This window comes from Dermacentor albipictus, chromosome 6 (genome assembly GCF_038994185.2).
Source record: "Dermacentor albipictus isolate Rhodes 1998 colony chromosome 6, USDA_Dalb.pri_finalv2, whole genome shotgun sequence".
Lineage (NCBI taxonomy): Eukaryota > Metazoa > Arthropoda > Arachnida > Ixodida > Ixodidae > Dermacentor > Dermacentor albipictus.
In genome coordinates, this window is record NC_091826.1 from 45605589 (window position 1) to 45624048 (window position 18460).

Consider the following 18460-nt stretch of genomic DNA (forward strand, 5'->3'; position numbering starts at 1 on the left):
GTTAGCAGAAGGTGAAAAATTCCTGCCCTAGTTACGGTAGAAAAAACGAACGGCTTTGTTTGTTTTGTACTGACTCAGTCTTGTTAGTATCGCTTTTATGAAAAGGATTCCAAACTATAGATGCATATTCAATGATTGGGCGGATTAGTGTTTCGTATCGTAGCAGTTTAGTTTCTTGCGGAGTCACACGAAGATAGCCGAGTTTCTTTAAAGTGATTTAGTACATATTACTTCAATATGCTTGCTCCAGGATAAGTTGTGAGATAATAAGAGTCCGAGGTACTTATACTGGGGTACTTTTAGTAGAAAGGAGTTTTTGAAAGCGTACGAGAAAACGGAAGGAGTTAAACGGCTAGTGAATGTCATTGAAACGGTTTTGGCGAAGTTTATACTCATGTGTCAGGTGTTACACCATGAGTAGAAGTATGAGAATGCGTCGCTAAGAACACTATGGTCTTCGGGGGAGTTAATATTCTGGTAGAGGGCGCAATCATGAGCACAGAGACTTACGTTCGTAATTATATTTTGTGGCAAGTCATTCATGTAATAATAATGTCTGTCGATCACTATGTTTTATGATTCTGCCGTCGGATCATAGTACAAATGTGAAACGGTTAGTTGAAGCTCCGATTCGTAAACTTGGATATTAACGACACTTGGGTAGTTGGAGAAGTATGGGAAAGGCCTTTGTCATGCAGTGGACGTAGCCAGGCTGCTGCTGCTACTGATGATGATGATGATGAGATTAGATGATGATGATGATGATGATGTTGCGACGCAGCGCCCCATCCGCATCGAGTGTGGTAGCTTGATTGATGGCCGTTGTAACGAAGTTGCAGGCAGGATACAGTCAGTCTCAACTGGTGTGCAATCACTGCAAGGTGTGTACTGTGCCGTGGTATTGTGTTAAGCAGCGAGATTGTCACTTCGAGTGTCTGCTGATGTGTCCACGAGGTTTCTTGATTCGCGTATTGCACGGGGATGTGCAGAAGTTCACACGAGAAAGCTATCGCTGACTTTGACAAACAACTTCGACGGTTTCTGCCACCACCCCACCCTTTTTTTTTTCTCGGCGCCGTCCCTCTCCAAAGGCAATGCGAGTCTGGATTCCACCGCTGCCCCTATCTCTGCGCGTCTCATTGCTTCTTGCTCGCTAGAAATATTTCACGACACAGCGCAGTATGGCCACACACGATCGACTGATTCACGCTGCTGCTTCGAGGGGAGTCAGTGACCACGCATATTTTTTTTTGCTACACAGCGGCAGAGAAAGAAAAAAAAACAGAAGAAGAAGAAAGGGGAGCGAAGAAACACTAATAACGTCCTTGACAGACTTCCGACATCATGGATTTTCCTAGAAAAATGAATGGTGCCCATCGCGATCTTTTGAGGTATTCATTACAAGACTGCGTTGCCGCCCCCCACCCCCCTCGCTAAACCTATATTTACAGAGGTCCCATCTGGTAATCTCTCCGTTAGCTATGCCATTTTTGCGAGGAAATGGAACCTGTCGATCACTATGTTTTATAATTACGCTGTCGGATCACGGTACAAAGGAAACGGTTAGTTGAAGATCCGATTCGTAAAGTTGGATTAAACTTAATTGCTTTGGTTCTGCTCTCCCTCGGAGCTTCAGTTCTGGGTGTCAACCGCAAGGACGTTTTCTTTTTTTTTGACGCTTTGTGCGATATTGTTCTAGATACACAACGGCCACCACGCTGCTCACAGTTTTCGTTACAATCCGTATTGCTCTTCTAAATTTCTTTCAGCCTAAGTCGTTCAGGCAACCTTCTTATTTTTTTTTCTTCTTAATTGTAACAATATATTCATCCGTTTTGGATTTCTTCCAAAAATTTTCCGATTTACTAATTATGCATTACAGTTCCTATAACTTTCTGTGCGTTGAAACCCACCGATTTTTAACCAAACTCCCACGTAGTAGGCAAGAGCCATGTTTGGAGGCCACAGAAACAACAACGGCAAATCGGGAGCACTTAGGCGTACTGCTTCTGTAGCGAGATGGTACACTTCATACTGTACAGGGGCTACGCCATAGAAAAGGACGACCGAGTGAGGCACACAAAGACAGGCAGATGGCGCTCCCTCACGGGCATTTGTGTGCCTCGATCGATCCTCCTCTTTTAGCGCGACCTCTGCACAGTATGAATGGCTAGCGTTTGCATAGCGATGTGTGTGTGCTTTTTATGCGAAGCATATTACTAGAGCTCAACCCAGCTCCTCAGGCGCGGCGGTGTCGCCTTCAATACCACGTGACACCGTGACGTCACGACAGAGGAGAAACGGGGCTCCAACTCGCGCCGTCGCTCGCGGTGTCGCCTTCAAGGCTGACCACGTGACACCGTGACGTCACGACAAAGGAGAAACGGGGCTCCAACTCGCGCCTTCGCTCGCGGCGTCGCGGCGGTATATAAGCAGGTGCGCTTGCCTCTGCTAGACACTCGCGAGGTGAGATGCCTCCTGGAGACAGAGCTGCTCGTTGGAATGAGAAGCGAAGGTTGCGGCGTGCTACAGAGACTGTTTCTAGGTGGCTTTGCTACGGCGCAGCGACTACGCGCCCCGCATCGGACGCGGTGAGCGTCGAGCAACGCAGCGTTCGGCGCGACAACGAAATGTGCGCCTGAGCAAACGACGCACGCCTGAGCCGACGCCGACGACACCGGCTTTTCTGCGACACGAGCTCCTTAACGCTGTCGCGCTAAAATAAAGGCTAGTATGCTTCGCATCCTGGGCTTAACCTTAGCTAAGCCACAGCCAGTTTTTTTAATGTGTTGTTTCTCGAACGTGCCACAGACCAATCACATCCCGTGCAAAAGCGGGTACATTGGCAGCTTTCTTTTTTTTTTTCTACAAGGATAGCGCAATAATTTTCGATAATTATTAACGACGTCATAATTTCATGCTGAGAGTTCAATAGATTGAACGCTGTTTACAAAGGAATCAAGAATTGGAACAGGCAACATAATGGACTCTGCTTTTGAATGTGAAAATGTGCATATATTAAAGGTTGTGGTTATGTGCATTTGTAGAAGTACGAATACATTTGTGGTGCTAGTTGGAGTTGCGGAAGGCGTTTACGCAGACGAGCTTATTAAAGCTTCATGCATGTATAAAAAGCTCTGTCTTACCGAAAAGAACGTGCCTGTTTACTGGCCGTTCCTCCCGATAAAGTGTCTTGCACTCGCACTGTCGATATTCAGTCCCTCTCAACGTTCTGGACGTAGCAACGTCATTTCGGAATGAATTCAATTTGGGACGTGAAGAACATCATTCATTCATTCATTCATTCATTCATTCATTCATTCATTCATTCATTCATTCATTCATTCATTCATTCATTCATTCATTGAGTTTAATATTTTTAGACGAATTGTAGAATAAATAAAAAAACGAACTCGGGTTTTACGTGGCAAAAATACGGTATGATTATGAGGCACGCCGTGGTGGGGAACTCCGGGTTCATTCCGACCACGTGGAGTTGCTTGACGTGCACCTAATGCACCGTCCTAGGGTAGTAGTAGCAGTAGTAGCAAACGACTTTATTGGGGTCCCGAGGAGCTAAGAGGGGGCCTGCAGGTCCCTACACAGCCGTTGGCTAGTCCCATGTGGGAACGTAGAGGTCATGCCTTTCCGCTCCTTCACGGGACGGTCCTAGGGGTCTTTTTTTTTTTTTTCGCCGTCATCGAAATGCGGCCGCGGGATTCGATCCCGCGCCGTCGGGCTTAGTAGGGCTACACCAAAGCCACCACACGCCCCACGGCGGGTACAGCGGGAAAGAGAGCGAAGGTGTCGGCGATAAGCGACACACATTGAGCCTAATAGGAAAAACAATAACGCGACGGCATTCTTGTTTCGCAGAGATACTCGTAAATGACTCGCAATCTTTCCCACGACAGAAGCCCTGTATACCGAGGCTTTAGGGGGCAATAGCAGTAGGGCTGCGTCTACTCAACAGAAGTTAGCGAAAGAAAACTTATGCAAAAGTCGCTTTATTTTTTAAAATTTCTTTTTCAGAACGACCCGCCGCCATAGCTCGCTGTCTCTGGCGTCGCGCTGTTGAGCTTGAGGTAGAGGGTTCGATTCCGGCGACAGCGGCCGCATATTGATGGGGGGGCGAAATGAAAAGAAAAATAGAAATGTTCGTGTAGGTTGAGTTAGGTGCCCGTTAAAGGCGGTGAAACTTAAGCCGTTGTGGGGGACTGCTGATTGCGTCACAGTCGGATCGTTGTTTTGGCATCATCATCATCATCATCAACAACAACAACATCGTCGTCGTCGTTGTGGTCATCACCGTCATCAGCCCATTATTATTTCGACTACAGGACGAAGGCCTCTCCCAGCTATCTCCTATTACCCTTGTCTTGCGCTAGCCGATTCCAGCCATTGCGCCTGCACATTTCCTAATTTCATCACCCCACCTACTTTCTTCTGCCGTCCTTGACTGCGCTTCCCTTCCCTGGCCACCCATTCTGTAACTCTAATTGTCCACCGGTTATCTGTCCAACGCATTACACTGCCTGCCAAGCTCCATCTTTCTTTTTGTCTTTTTTTTTGCCTCTTAATGTCGACAAGAATATCGGCTATCGCCGTTTCCTCTCTGATCCACCCACCGTTCTTTTCCTGTCTGTTAAGCTACGATGCGCCACCACGGCGGGTACAGCCGAAAAGAGAACGAAACCGTCGGTGATAAGAAACACACATTACTACTAACATTTCATGCTCACTGTTTTAATTTTCGATTCCTGCGACTGCAAGCCTGGTGCCGAGGCCCTGTAGCGGAAAGTGCGACAGGGCTGCGTCGACTCAATCCAGTTCGACGAAACGAAATTCGCAGAGCTCTTTTCTTTGGGCCGCAAATACGGCGGCAAAAGCAGGAGATAAAAAAAAAAGAAACAGGTTAGACGTATTTCAGCCTGTTGCAGACGTAAGCTGCAATGTTAAGACGAGGTTTGATGACGTAGGCTCCAACGCCATCCTGTCACGCGTTACGCCTCGGGAGCGGCCCCGAAGCGTAAAACAAAAGAGCGGCTCCAATGCACGCGGAGCTAATCGGAAAAGTTCTAATCGGAACAGAAACGGTGAGGCAAGACGCGGCATTGACGGCCCCGCGGTTATGTATCCGCGGCTGAGATATCTCGTCTCTTTTGTTTCCTTATCTACATTGTGCCGAAGAGGGACGCGGTAGGTGGATAGAGGGTCGGTACACCGTGCTCGCCAGTGAAGCCAACAGTACAGTGAAGTAAGATGGGGGTAAAAAAAGTAAAACCATCAGAATGTTCACTTGCCCAAACCACGACACGATTACGAGACACGCCCTAGTGGGGGGGGAGTACTCCTGAATAATTTTGACTACCTTTTTTGCTCTTTTCATTTTTTTTTGCTCTCATCGAAATGCAGTCGGGGTATGATCCCGCGCACGTGAGCTTAGCATCCCAACGGCAAAGCCACTACGCCGCAGCGGCGGGTTGAAGTAGTAATCGAAAGTTCGCGCGAATCGTCGTCTCCTAACTTGAAAAGGGGAACGTATTGTTCGATTTTACTTTCGCAATCTGTAGGATTTATTTAATTAGAGCTCTATAAGGATAAACGTTGATGAGGTGCAACAGGCCACCGCCGGGGCTTGGAACTCACGGCATATGCGTGTCACGCTGATAATAAAGTTGCAATTGAGTTTAACTGCAGGCTACGCGCTATCCAATTATTAAAATTATTAAACCCACTGTTCCGCAACACAATATGGGACAGTGAAAATTGGTGGGAGGGGGGGGGGAGGGGAGGGGCAGGATAACCTCGCCTTGCGCAGTTGGATTTACTTGCTTATTTCTATAAACAACTTCGGTGGCATAAATTTATAGCCACACCGTGCAACAATACCGTAACTTAATTTTGTCTCCTAACCCCTTTACCCCATTGGGAAGGAGGAGGCGTGGGGAAGGAGATTGAGTTATCATAATAAGCACTGCCAAGTAAAGCAGCTGTTGCATTGACGAAGGCACGTCCTCTTATCGAAAAGAAAAGAAAGACTCCAGGGTCATCCCTTAATTGTTCGATCACTACATAGCATCACTAAATGAATACTTTGGCCGCTTATAGTCTTCTACAGCGAAGCTGTATATGGCTAGCCGATTCGTCCGTCTGTCGGTCGCCTGTACGTCGAAAACTCATCCGGCGCAACCCCCTGCGCATGCGCGAAAAAAAAAGGAGGAGAATAAGAGGCGCGCGATTAGGCAACACCGCCTAGATAGCAGAAGGCCTGTTTACTGTGATCCATGACGTCACGCTACCTAGCCCGCAATTTCAATTGACAAGGCTGGCGTGACAAAAGCGGTGACGTCGAAATCACTGTTGCCTACTCGGGCGCATCCCCATTAGATTCTGTGGCAGTAGGGCCAGGTAACATGACGTCACGAATCGGAGTGAAAAGGCCTTGGGCTATCTAGGTGGTGTCGGGTTAGCTGTGCCAGTAGCGACGTCGTTGCTCTCCGTCGGAGCCGAGCGTGCGCGCAGCAGTTTCTCTCCGGCTACGAAACGGGTAGGCCACGCGTCATACGTACTCCTGAGGAGCAGGCAGCTTTCGATCAGCAACGGCGCGAGCAGAACCGGGAACGAGCTCGTCTACGCCGTGCCGATGCCGCAGCCCGGGCACAAGAACAGGCTCGTGCAGCCGAGCGCAAGCAGCAACTGCGTACCGAGGATCCGGCAGCCTACCAGGCCGTCGTTTAATGAACCGTCGGAATTTACCCAGTGATAAACACCGGGGCCGCACGTTCCAGCTTCGCAGGTTAACCATCTGTACGAAGTGCTCGGGCGGTTATTTTTGTACCTTTTTTTTTCACGACCACTTCCAACTTCAGTACAGCTACCTACCGCAAATTAAGAAATAAAGAAAGCAGTTTCTGCGAAACCAGAGTAGGGTATCGTAGCTATTTGTGAAGTCGCCGGTAGTATACATTGCTCACCTTGTGGTGGACCCCAAATGAAGCAAAAAAAGGTAATATCTATTTTCATGCTTAGCGAAAAAGAAATTATAACGTTCGATAGAAATGAAGAGAGGGTTTTCTTTTACTACAGTTTCTGTTTTCGCAAAGGCGCAAGTCGACGACCTGATGAGGCGATACACTTTGGAAACCGAACGGTGCCGGCAATGAACTATATACGATTCAAAAGAACGAAAAAGTGACGACAGGGTGTGACATTTACGTTGGTACGGAAATCCATGCCGATTAATTTCTGACTGAAGAAAAAATTATTTTGGCGAAAAGTAAAATTATCTTTGTGTTCCTGGTTTTTTCTGGTCGTTAGCCGGTTGCACACCGCGATTTAAAAGACCGTGCTTACAAAACAGTGTTACCACAGAACACCTATAGCTGTACGGCCAGCGTTTACAGTACAGAACCAAGACTATAATTGGTGACGACGTCTTACGCTCGGAAGACCCAAGTAATTTAAATCGCAAATTCGGAGATGAATAATTAGACAGACGAGAGAAGACAGACTTGCGGGTGGCTACACGTCCCAATGAGCAACCAGAAGCCGTAAACATTGCAGGCCTAGTTATCTAGAGTAGATGCTGACGGTTTGGTCACGTGACGAGAACAGACGACAGCGAAGTCAGCAAGAAAACAATGCAGACTGATTCTCAGCGGCAAGAGAAAATGACGTTGGCCTAAGGAGTGGTGGCAAGATACGATTGAGGAAGTTCTTATCTTCAAGAAGCTCGGGCAAAACGGCTAAGAGCCAGGGAGGAACTCAAGAACCGCATTAACGTCAGCGACCCCAACCTGTCAAGGGACGCAGGTGACAAAGCAATGCTCGCGAATGTTGACTTGTATATACTTCTCGTCAACCTTCAGTAAATGCAAGCTGAATGTTTCTTGGCTAGGTCAGTTGCCATTATGTTCTGTGCAGTCCGACAGCTGCAGTTATAAAAGAAGAGCCATATACCGAGGCAATATTGCCGACAACGTATCCCAATGTTTACAAAGTGACACTAAAGAAGACTCTGTGTCAGTAAATTACTCTTCTGCAATAGCAAACCGGCCACTCTAGGTAAGTCAGAAAAGGCTTGGTAAGCCAAAAAAGAAACAAACAGGGAAGTCTGGTGGCGACTCCACCGGCAATCTCTCGCATTCGCCCACCGTGACGTAACGTATATTCTGACGGCGCCACTCGGGCGCAATAGAATTGTTTGTTACCGGTGAAGAAGAACATGCCTTGCATCCTGGACGAACCAAAGAGTCGACCAAGTGAGTCACGATAACTTTCGAGAGAAGGTGCGAGAAGTTTCGAAGACGGTCCGCAAAAATGAGAAAAATATATTTACATACGTTAACGTTGCACCGGCGTGCAGGCGCTACATGGGATGTCGGCGCGAAATGCGACAAATCGAATTTCGGCAAATATCGTTTCCCGCAGTGATCGGCGGTCTTTCTCCAGCGAAAGTAAGCCAAATAGGTTTTCAAAGAATACTCATTTACCGGCCTAAGCTGAACTATATAGCGCAATCGACTGGTTTCTGCCGCGCTATAAATTTGTTTGCAGCGATACGAAGCCCTATGTAGAGAACGGGGGCCAGATAAACCCTGCCACAGTTGAACGTTCGGCGGCTCCCAGGGCGATCGGGGCGGCCACGTGACCGAGATTCTGTCGGATCTTGGTCACGCTATGCCAGCTCGGAGGTGTGCACGGCGCTCGGAATGAACGGGACGAACGCTTTCTGAGCGCTCCGATGTCGACCAGCCGAGATTGTTGGTGTTTCTTTACATTCTAATTCTTTCTTCTCTACTTTCTTTGTACGTTCGTTCTTTACTTTCTTTAATTTACACCGTGGGAAAGAGACGTCCGTATTCTCTGGCGAAATTGCGTGCTCCGGTTCTTCGCCTGGGCTGGGACTCCTGTTCACGAAGCGTGTTCTCAAGAACTGGTGCTAGTCGATTCCGATTGCCAACTTAATTAGTGAAGGCAGCCGTTAAAGGTAAGTGTTGCTAACGAATCAATGCCTTTGTGAATTCGGCTCCGGAAATTAGACTAGACTAGAAATAGATAGATAGATAGATAGATAGATAGATAGATAGATAGATAGATAGATAGATAGATAGATAGATAGATAGATAGATAGATAGATAGATAGATAGATAGATAGATAGATAGATGAAAATGCGGGAAGATTAACCAGGACACAAAATTCGGTTTGCTACCCTACACTGGTGAAGGGGGGAGAGGGAGGTAGAAAGATAAGAAGAAACTGCAGAGAGACAGACAGCGCAGACACAGAAATCCAGCAGATCACGATCGTCGATCGCACAATATCGCAGCTCGGAATCACGTGGTGCGCAATGAATACCCCCGCCGACCAAACCCGTTTCTGCAGGTTTTGCTGTTTTTCTCAAGGATTTTAGCGGTGCTTACGTTGCCCATTGCTGCGATGGCGTATGAGGTTGGCGTTTCCGAAATGGTTTGTTGTTCCAGCAGTGGTCTTTGATCAACGCGAGCTGAAGCAGTCGCGAGCTATCATCCTTGTGTATACTCTGTAGCGAGGACATTCACGCAACCTGATCAAGGCTGTCCTCGCTTACCGCAGTTATCACACGTTTGCGTTGTCGGCCATTTTCGATGGCAAAAAGCGAGACTGTGTAAAAAAAAAAAGGCTCCCTTTTCGCTCTTTCTAACCAATATAACGTCGCCCATTATGCGGCCCAAGAAATTCCGCGCGAGTGGCATGATTGTTATTCGTGCAAGTAGAACCTTGTCGTACGTTGGGTTGGTTAAACTTAAATTCTGGGTGTGTTCTTTTAATTCTTTACGGGGCAAAACCACGATACGATTAGTGCGTTAATGGGCGACCCCGGATTAAAGTTCGACCTCGAGAGGTTCTTCACAACGTGGATTCAAATCTAAGCATACGAGCGTTTTGTACATTTGCATCGAACGGGGGTAGCCGATATTGTAGTAGACATTAAGAAGGGAAAAAGATGGAGCTGAGCAAGACATATATTGCGTAGGGCAGATAATCGGTGGGCCATTAGAGTCGCAGAATGTGTGCCAATGGAAAAGGAAGCGTAGTCGAGGACGGCATAAAATTGGGTGACGTGATGAAATTAGGAAATTTACAGGCACAAGTTGGAATTAGCTAGCGCAAGACGAGGCTAATAACTGGAGATAGCTGGGATAGGCCTTTCATCCTGGCAGTAGACAAAAACAGCAAAGTGGAGGATGTTGATGAAGCTCCTGGTTAGCTGAGATGGTAGAGTCACTGTCTCGGCAAGACGTCAGTCTTGGGGTCGATGCCCGGACCAGGATGAATGCTCCTTAGACTAGAAGCTGGCTTTCCGAAAAATATGTTTTCTTTTTTTCTTTTTTACTATATCAGCCTCGCACTTTGAATAGCAACCGTCATTTCAACAGTCAGTTTTTTAAAATCATTTTTGACAAACCATCGGCTTCATTCTGACGGGATGTTTCTATCGCCACGAACAAGGAGAGAAGGGGAGAGTCACCAATACCACATGAAAAAAAAAATTGATCGTGATGATAACTTGATTTGATTGGCTGCCGTGTGCAGTACGTCGTAGTGTACACATTACAAAATAACGGCCTGCCGTCATTTTGACGGCTAAATACTTGAAAATAAAGCTGCCAAGATATTTCCTGTCATTTACTGTAGCAATTTTTACAGTGCATGCTACCCTCGAGTAGATGACAATTTTCGCCCGTTCTTTAAATACCAATTAAGGCTGTAATAAATTATCGGTCTTGTGCGTTCATTGTTTAATATATGTGTATCTGTCTCACCTATTCACATGCTAACGCATCTGTTTAGAACTCTGCATACCCGTGTATGGAAGAACTCAGTGTGGTGAAACTTGTCTTTAACTTCCATCCCTTTATGTTAGTTTGCGTATAGCTGCGTATGGCTGTTAGTATGTTAGTAGTTGCGTATGGCTGTTAGTAATATGGCTGTGTGCTTTAGATATTTTCGAACATATCACGTTGTTCCTTATCTTACAATTATTTTTATTATTGTTACCTATTACGTGAAACAGGGAAGCTGTCGTCATTACAGGGTGATTACGAGTTCTTTGTTTTATTTTCGTTTTTATGACAGAAAATAATAAGAAACTGTCGAGTCTAACGTCTCGAAACATCGCAGTGGTCTACGAAGCATATCGTGGGGGAGAGCTGGGGATAAACGTTGGCCAACCATGGCGTTCTCCTGCGTGCACCCGAGGTACGATATTTTTGCATTCCAGCACGTATTGAGCAACAGAAAGCTGTATCGGGAGTTTTTCATGCTGCTCTACAATTTTCTCATTGGCACTTTGCATCTAATTATAATGTTTGAGAAGTTTATTAATTATTTAGGGCTAACTATGTGATTAGGCGGAATGCAAAAATACTCTGAGTATATCCAAGCGACGGCAAACAACATTACCCTGGTTCTGTCCAGGTACGTGGCGCTTGCATATTTTTGATGTTTGGCTCAAGTTACGTGGGACACCCGACATACGATATTACGTATTCTCGTATTTTATACATATTAGCAGATTGTTCCATGTACTCAACGTATCGGTATTTAGCTCACACAGTTAATAATAGTACAGTCCTTAATAAATAGTATGCTTGGTTACCTTTTACTCTTTTTCACATTAATTGCTGCAACTGTTCCTTACGCTCCTTCATATACTTTTTACAGGAGGTTCCATTACAGTCTCTGACTTCGGGACTTCCTCCTGCATATATCTATACTGTATTACACCTATTGTCTTAATGAACTTCAAACGTCGAGATCACGCGAATGCGTGAGTATAGTACATACACCGGCATGCATTGCGTGTACTCACCAACGCGTCAGGCGTCACGCCCAAGGAAGCCGGAGATCCCCGCGTGCCTTGCGTTCGCGACGGGCGGGTACGACCACGGTGTTATAACCAGGGAGTGAATCGGTCTCCGAACACACGCGGAGATGTCAACCGGCAGAGTCAGCACGCCGAGTCCAGGGCCACCGGACTGCTGCAGCCTCCCCAAGGATCAACCGACAAAAGCACGCCCACCCCCCACCGATCATCGCTCCATTGTCTCCGCATCGCCGATATCTCCCGCGCGAGATCGTGTATGTTCGGCTCGGCGCGGAGATAACCTGCTCGTACCTCGGGCGTAACACCGTATCACACGCCCGCGAGGCCAGCGAGAGATAACATTGTTCGGGCGCGCCCCCATCTGCTATCCGCTTGCGCATACGCGAGGGGAGGTGGTTTCACTCGGTGTAATTCTCCAGGTTGGAATGTACAGTCGTGGGCAGTATGAGAGCAAGCACTGCATTCGTTTCTTTTTTCTCTCTCTCTTTCTTTTTTGCGAGCAACCAAGTGTGTGATTCTGGATGATCGTCCATGGCGAGTGTTCGTTTTATTTCACTGTGCTCATTCCCGCCGCATCGTCGAATTCTGTAAAATGGCGGCACTTCGAGCCAATCAGAGAGCCCGTAGCGGCCCTCTGGACCAATCAGAGTTCACAAGATGGCGGATTTGGCAACCGTGACGGAATTTCACGGTGCCCAGAGTAGCAGTATCGAATTACTCGTGCTGTGTGGATTCGAACCTGACAGAGCAACCCTGTAATCGCCAACCACAGTTCTACGTTAAGGAGTATTGCAACAAACTGTTTACTATTATTTCTGGCTACGGAATGTACATTCGTACAACAACAATCAAAATTTAGTTAAAACGTCATTAGGACGTTAGTTTAGCAATCCAATTACTGGTTAAAAAACTATCTGTGATTGGGAAATCTCACTCTGAAGGCTGTGCGTTAAGCTCTCCATGCTTAGATCAGAATTTAGTATTTTACTCAGCGCATGGGTGTTACAGGACTGAAGGAGCACTGAAAGGTCATTTACTACTCGCCACCCTTTTTTTTCATTGGATCTATCTATCTATCTATCTATCTATCTATCTATCTATCTATCTATCTATCTATCTATCTATCTATCTATCTATCTATCTATCTATCTATCTATCTATCTATCTATCTATCTATCTATCTATCTATCTATCTATCTATCTGTCTGTCTGTCTGTCTGTCTGTCTGTCTGTCTGTCTGTCTGTCTGTCTGTCTGTCTGTCTGTCTGTCTGTCTGTCTGTCTGTCTGTCTGTCTGTCTGTCTGGCTGGCTGGCTGGCTGGCTGGCTGGCTGGCTGTCTGTCTGTCTGTCTGTCTGTCTGTCTGTCTGTCTGTCTGTCTGTCTGTCTGTCTGTCTGTCTGTCTGTCTGTCTGTCTGTCTGTCTGTCTGTCTGTCTGTCTGTCTGTCTGTCTGTCTGTCTGTCTGTCTGTCTGTCTGTCTGTCTGTCTGTCTGTCTGTCTGTCTGTCTGTCTGTCTGTCTGTCTGTCTGTCTGTCTGTCTGTCTGTCTGTCTGTCTGTCTGTCTGTCTGTCTGTCTGTCTGTCTGTCTGTCTGTCTGTCTGTCTGTCTGTCTGTCTGTCTGTCTGTCTGTCTGTCTGTCTGTCTGTCTGTCTGTCTGTCTGTCTGTCTGTCTGTCTGTCTGTCTGTCTGTCTGTCTGTCTGTCTGTCTGTCTGTCTGTCTGTCTGTCTGTCTGTCTGTCTGTCTGTCTGTCTGTCTGTCTGTCTGTCTGTCTGTCTGTCTGTCTGTCTGTCTGTCTGTCTGTCTGTCTGTCTGTCTGTCTGTCTGTCTGTCTGTCTGTCTGTCTGTCTGTCTGTCTGTCTGTCTGTCTGTCTGTCTGTCTGTCTGTCTGTCTGTCTGTCTGTCTGTCTGTCTGTCTGTCTGTCTGTCTGTCTGTCTGTCTGTCTGTCTGTCTGTCTGTCTGTCTGTCTGTCTGTCTGTCTGTCTGTCTGTCTGTCTGTCTGTCTGTCTGTCTGTCTGTCTGTCTGTCTGTCTGTCTGTCTGTCTGTCTGTCTGTCTGTCTGTCTGTCTGTCTGTCTGTCTGTCTGTCTGTCTGTCTGTCTGTCTGTCTGTCTGTCTGTCTGTCTGTCTGTCTGTCTATCTATCTATCTATCTATCTATCTATCTATCTATCTATCTATCTATCTATCTATCTATCTATCTATCTATCTATCTATCTATCTATCTATCTATCTATCTATCTATCTATCTATCTATCTATTATCAACACCGCTGCTCTCAGTTGTGAGCGTGTATAGCAGGTGGGCCAACGCTGATATATAAAAGAAGGCAATAACATGCGTTAAGCATTGGCGAATATACAATCAAATTAAGATGACTGAATGAAAACGCAGGCAGAAAAGAGTAATCTGAAAGTAGGTTAATGGGCAGATGGATGTTTCAACCAGCAAAGCTTTAGTTACATAATTAAAGATGGTACGTTAATTATTATCGTGCTACCTACGACACAGGTAACCAGAGACGTACAAGAGGAACACCGTATTGAAGAAGACACAAGTTGGCACGAAGAAGCGTGAACTAGGAACCGGTTTATTGTCAGAGCAAATCACATATTTAAGTGAACCCAACGATGTCATGCGACTGCATGAAGTGGGGAATAGAATCAACAGATCCTCCCAGATCGCGTCCCCTCATATTTCTTTTTGCTCCCTATAAGTTTAACAAACTTCCAGCAACTTAATAAAAATTGTATGCATATTAGCGAATTTGTGGGGGAACAAGAAAAACGTGAGGACACGATCTGAGAGGATCTGTTGGTTCGATTTCCCACTTGTTCAGGCAGTCGCAATACATCGTTTGTGTTCATTTAAACATATGATTTGGTCTGACAATCAAACAGTTCGTAGTTTGCGTTTGTTCGCGTCAGTTTGTGTTTTCCTTCCTAGTCACGGCGTTCCTCTTGCCTCCATTAATGTGCTTCGTATACATTGCGCAAGAACCACAAACAAACGCCGACTAGCCCAATTCATCGCTCTGTTAAAGACAGTACTTTCTTTTTACGCGAATCTACTTTGACACTATCACTTGCATTTACATAAGTCAGTGCTTTCAAGCGTTAATGTACAGTGCAACTTCGGTTTGCGCAAATTAGCAAACAAATAAATAAATAAAACAAGAAATGATCGAGAGCAAAAAAAATAACTGTACGAAAATATACATAATATATATAGAAGATGCCAGCGACACGGCAACGCTAGGAACGCTACGAAGAAATGTACTTGTTAGGTGCAGTAAACTGCCTGCACAATGAAGATTTCAAATTGACATTGCACAAATTATCAAAAAGAAAGATGAAGGAATAAAGTAAAGAGAAACAAAGTGAAAAAGAACAATAACGAGAAATTCAAGCGACAAAAAGAAAATAGAGAAATGTAACTGTTCAATAAGAATAGATACATGTTAGCAGCGGCCACGTGAACGCATCAGTGCTCGAAAAGTCGAACGCGAGAGCCTACCTGCATGGCGACTGGAGCCAAAGGAAATATGTCGCTTTAAAAATGCACGACCGGGAGCTTTGTGGGCTTCACAAATACGCTGCCGCTGCTGCTGCAGTGCTTATAAGGCTGCCCGCCGTTCCACGGTTGAAACCAATATAGGCACTGCGTAACCAAAGGGTCCACTCCCGAGCTCCGTAATAAACTGCTCAATAGCGGCACAAGTGTTTGCTTCTCACAGGTGCTTAGCGTTTTACCTGCTGATACTTGAGCTACAGCGGCTGCATTGTGCGTGCCCCTATAGGTGTTCCCAAGCAGTGGCCTAACATGTATATGCGCCCAGAGCGGTGGTGACCATCTTTTCGCCGTTTACAGAAGGGCCCCGGAACTCCTCTGGTGTTTAGGGATGAAATTTACGACTCCGCAGACAAATATTGTCACCGTGCACGCCAACGCTTTAAAGGGACACGTACTACTAAATAGAAACGCTCATTGAGCTTAGAGTGATAATGTATATGTGCTCAAAGTTGTTGTTTTCGTTAATTTCGCGATAATAGGTTGCCTATATTAGAAGAGAAAATCAAGGCAACGGTTACCTTTCTTTTCTTTTGTTGTTTCTTTTTCGCGCCAATACTCTAGCACCGGTATAGCAAGTGTGACTTCATGGATTTCAAAGTATTTATTTCTTTGTTTTTCTTCGAATTTTGGCTCTCATAGGACTCTGTAGAAGGTCTTGAAACTCACTTTGTCCAGACTTTGGCCCTGTTAGAATGCATTGCAGACAGTAATTACGAATAAAAACAATTCGGTCGCGGTTTAGAGCGGGTAAATGCGAGAGAAATGTATTAGCATGCCGTTGCACCTTTCTGCGGTCCCGGATCTGCGACTCGGTGAGTGAAAGTTGGGACACCCAGTATATAGTGCAACTGACGGTAGTATGCTCCGGACCAATGTCAGTTACACTTCACTTCTCGAAGGGGCAGGACGTGTGTCGAGCGAGCTAGTTGATAATTGCATTGCAATGCTCAACGCATTGCAATGTATTGTTCAGGAGTTCAGTGGAGTTCAGCGTCGTTTGCCCGGGCGGCTATCACATGTAAGGGCCATGCGTTGTGGTCAAAAGAGAAGCGCGGCTCGACGACAAGACGATGGCGGAGAGTTATAGGCTTCGGGGGGGGGGGGGGGGCAGAGACCGCGGTTTACGCAGAGGGCGTAAGCAGTTTGTCAGTGTGTCGGGGCTTCCTTTGTTCGGTTCGCGGAAGCAGTATACTTGTGGCTTGGTTCGCGAAGCAGTACTTGTGGAAGCAGTACTTGTGGCGGAAGCAGTACTTGTGGAGTACTTGTGGCTTCGAAGTCAACCCATCGCCGCTGGACCGCACCCATGCCGGGACATTGCGCGAACGGACCAGGTGCCCCAACGTCAGTGGAAGTGCGTTTTCTTTGGGGCAGTGTGTCCTGCGAGGTTGTGAGACAAGAGACCCGTTGCACTGCAAGGGATTTGTGGCAGCGGCCTTGACGTATTGGAACTCCGGATAGTGTCACCCTGCAGCCCCATTGTGTGCGCATTGCCCGTACCGCCGTGTGATTGGACGGACGATGGGGCGATGTTGGGGATGCTTTTAGGTATACGTGCAGGACCGTAGGAGGGGGAGGGGGGGGGGATTCGGTGGAGATTCGGCTAAGAGGAAGAATATCAAACATTGTAACGTCATTGTAACTTTTTCGACTCCTAGCTCCTTTGATGCATCTGTAAAGAGTTTACATTCTATCGCTTGCCTATTCCATCTTAATAAACATATTAAACCCCTTGCGATCAGCGCCATGGTCTCACCTACTGTAATGTCACTTCGCGACATCCACAGCACCTTCCAAGTTTCCCTCACTGGCATCGAGACGAATTATCAACGAGCTCGCTCGACGCACGTGCTGCCTCTTCTAGGAGCGAAGTGCAACTGACATTGGTCCGGAGCATACTACCGTCAGTTACACTATGCACAGGGTGTCCCAACTATCATGCCCCAAGATTTAAAAATATGTCAATGACACGTAGCTGGACAGAACCAAGGTGATGGTGACGTGCCCCGAGCGGCGAGTCGTGCGGCAATTTTTCATGTATTTTTTTTAATTATGGGGTTTTACGTGCCAGAACCCCTTTCTGATTTTGAGGCACGCCGTAGTGGAGGCGTTCTTTAAAACTGATGGTAGCGCTAAAAGGGATGGACACATGGTGAAAAGACGACAGGACGAAAAAGTACGAACACCGTGTGTCCGTCCTTTTTTGCGCTACCGTCAGTTTTAAAGAATGCATCAGCAACTAGCCCAGCACCAAGTTTTATTGTTTTATTATCGTAGCGGAGGACTTCGGAAATTTCTACCACCTGGGGATCTTTAACGTACACCTAAATATAAGTACACGGGTGTTTTCGCATTTCGCCTCCATCGTAATGCGGCTGGCTTAGTAGGCTGGGATTTTTGTATATTCGTGGGTTTCTTTCACGCTCGGAAAAACACTTTTATGCAGCACGTATTGAACAACGGAACGCTTTATCGGCAGTCCTTCATGTTGCTCTACAATTTTCTCATTGACACACTAATTCATCTCAATTCATTCTCATCTAATTATAATAATATTCGAGAAGTTTATTGATTAGTTAAGACCAATTATGTGATTAGGCGGAATGCAAAAAAAAACAACTTATCTGAGCACGTACAAGCGATGACAAACAACATTGACCTTGGTTCTGTCCAGCTACGTGGCATTTGCATATTTTTAATGTTTGACTCTAGTTTCGTGGGACACCATATTATAGAGACATGCAGACCTCAGATGTGTTAACAATAACGCGCAAGCGCAGAGGTCAGAGATACCATCCTCGCTTTCTGTACTGGCACACCGGCGTTATCAGCGATAGAACGTACCGCGCGCGCCGCTTCTCAGGGTGCGTTCGATTAAGCGCGTTATCTTGCTGATAACGCCAGTGTGCCAGTACAGAAAGCGAGGATGGTATCTCCGACCTCCGCGGCTCGTGAGTTTTTGTTAACACATCTGAGGTCCGTACCTTTGAACAAAGTTGAAAACGCCTTAGAAAAAACAAC

General features: G+C 46.4%; 1 protein-coding gene across 1 annotated transcript in view; it reads right to left on the reverse strand.

Moving 5' to 3' along the window:
- LOC139061017 (uncharacterized) overlaps window positions 1-12064 on the reverse strand; it is a 57135-nt gene extending 45071 nt beyond the window's left edge. The window contains exon 1 of the mRNA XM_070540432.1: window positions 11859-12064. The gene's annotated coding sequence lies outside the window, so the exon portion shown is untranslated. The remainder of the gene's footprint in view (window positions 1-11858) is intronic.
- Window positions 12065-18460: the final 6396 nt, after the last annotated feature.